The sequence below is a fragment of the Sardina pilchardus genome, chromosome 3 (assembly GCF_963854185.1).
Source record: "Sardina pilchardus chromosome 3, fSarPil1.1, whole genome shotgun sequence".
Lineage (NCBI taxonomy): Eukaryota > Metazoa > Chordata > Actinopteri > Clupeiformes > Clupeidae > Sardina > Sardina pilchardus.
Window position 1 is genome coordinate 27,275,821 of NC_084996.1, and position 2,500 is coordinate 27,278,320.

Consider the following 2,500-nt stretch of genomic DNA (forward strand, 5'->3'; position numbering starts at 1 on the left):
TGTGTGTGGATATGGATATCACAATTGAACAGTACCCCATCCCCCCCCCCCCCCCAAACACACACAGACACACACAGACACACACACACAGTCCACCAAACAAACGCCCATATATTACGAGCTGACCCTCCATGACTTTTGTGGAGCCATCTGCCTCACTTCCTTTTTTTTTCCACCCTGCAGAAGGGATGTGGTTCAATGTGAGCAAAGCTGCTAGAATAATTGGAACAGCAAAACAATGGGCAGAATTGATCCGTGGGATTCCAGTCTGTAATTCGGTCAATAGTCGCGAGACGCTAATTGGCAGACTGAGAATAGTCGCACCGGAGAGACGAGCGTTCGCTTACCAAAACCATGATCGCAAAAAAATACGCCATAATGCACCGCCGTGTGTCCAGCCGCGCCAGTTAATCACGCGGAGAAGGGCCCGAGCGTCTCGCGTGAGACGGGGGGGAAGTGGACGGGGGTGAGGGGCCCGCTGGGAGCGACGCGGAGCCGTTAGAAATGCCGAGCGCTGCTCGTTTTCCCCGGGAATTCGCCGAGCTGGTGGCTCATCATAATATCTCACTTTGGGTTCATTAGATGGCGTTTTGTTCTGCTGGGGTTGTAGCACAGGTGCATTAGCGGCGTGGCCGAAAGAGATGACTGAAGACGACCCCGGAGAAATCCCTGGGAGCGCTTTTTATTTATTTGTTTGTTTTTTTTTTTCCGAAGGAGGCTTTGTTTGCTCTGCAAGCGCCTTTGTCATCAGTTTTCACCATTAAAATTGTTTTATATCAGTGCGCCTCCTGTTTCCAAGAAAGAGCCAGCGAGCGCTATCACCAGCGGGCCAATTTCCAAACAGAACCAGCAGATTTTCAATCTCTCTCTACGGTCTGTTCTTTGGTATACGGACGCTCTTTAGTGGGAAGCACATCCTCAATAGACTGAGGCCACATGGCTTGAGCATGTAGGGTCAAACGAGCCCTTGCACATACATTCTTCCCGGACGGACACTTACCTCAAAGAAGGTCAGAGGCAGCCAAAGCTGCTTACGCTCGGCTCCTATGACAGGGTACTTCGTGGCAGCGGGCTCAGTGGTGGGGGTCGAGAGGCGGCGGTTAAAAATAGCTCTTCACCTCTGCAACGTTTCACTCGCTCCCTCGCTTTCTCTCTCTCTCTCTCTCTCTCTCTCTCTCTCTCCGTTCTTCCTCTCGCTCTTCCCTGTGTCTCCATCTCGCCCAGTGGCCAACGTTTCCCTCTCTCCCTCTCTTTCTCTCTTTCTCTCCCTCTCTCTCTCTCTCTGCTCTTCTTCTCTCTCTTCCCTATGTCTCCATCTTGCCCAGTGGCCAACGTTTCCCTCTCTCTCTCTCCCTCTCTTTCTCTCCCTCTCTCTCTCTCTCTCTCCCTCTCTCTCTCTCTCTCTCTTCTTCTCTTCTCTCTCTTCCCTATGTCTCCATCTTGCCCAGTGGCCAGTAACAAATCTTACACTCGCTCTCCTCTGTCGTCAGCAATCTGACAGCGGCAAAGATCAAGCTGCTGGGATGCCAAATTGAATTCACATGAAAGTGATTACATTAATTAATTCCATGTCAACTGGCTGCCTGTTGATGTTGATTAAAGCAGAGGACTTGGAGGGGGAGGGGGGTGGTGTGGGGATGGGGGGGGAAGAAAAAGAGGGATAGAAAAAAAATGAGGAAGGAGAAAAAAAGAGACAGAACCAAGCTGGATGCCATTTTAAGCGATGGGGCGAACAAGAAGGTTTCATTGTGTTTTCCCCCCCTGGACACAATTTTCGGAGGCAGACAATTGAGATCGTTCCCAAATTTTGCTAATGCTGTTTTCAAACGTTGGCTAGATTGATTTTCCACAGGGCTAATCTCATTTTGCAGGGATCTGAATGCCTAAAAGAGGTTCTTTAAATGGATGTACCACGATGACATGGCAAAAAAAAAGAGAGAACAAACAACATTACTCATTCCCTGATTTCCGCACACAAACTAAAGAGGGTAAAAACCCTGCAGTCTATGTTCACCACACCACGGAGGCTATTCACAGCATGCTGAAAAAAAAAAAAATTCCTGTAGGCAATAATTTAGCGAGGGCTCAATTTTTTTTGTCGGACATATTGGCACCTGTTCTAAATGGAAAGGCGGAGAGAAGGGGAGAAAGAGAAAGGAGAATGTGTGCATGCGTGTGTGTGATTGTGTGTGTGTGTGTGTGTGTGTGTGTGTCTGTGTCTGTGTGCGTGTGTGTGAGTGTGTGCATGTGTGTGTGTGTGTCATAGTGCGTGCGTGTGTGTGTATGTGTGTGTGTGCATGTGTCGTGTGTATGCAATTGTGTGTGTGTGTGTGGGGGGGGGGGGGTGCGAGGAGGTTGTAAGGTAGAGACTGGAGGCTATGACAGATGTATTGTTCTGAGGAGCATAATAGGAGCGTAATGCAGTTTGGCACCACACTATGTTGATATTAATCTGACAAAGCCAATTCATCAGTGCGCGGGCCACAGTGAGCAAAGAGCA

At 49.2% G+C, this 2,500-nt stretch overlaps 1 protein-coding gene across 1 annotated transcript in view; it reads left to right on the top strand.

The window, feature by feature from the left end:
* Positions 1 to 2,500, top strand: part of grin2aa (glutamate receptor, ionotropic, N-methyl D-aspartate 2A, a) — a 148,950-nt gene that overhangs the window by 98,916 nt on the left and 47,534 nt on the right. The window lies entirely within an intron of this gene.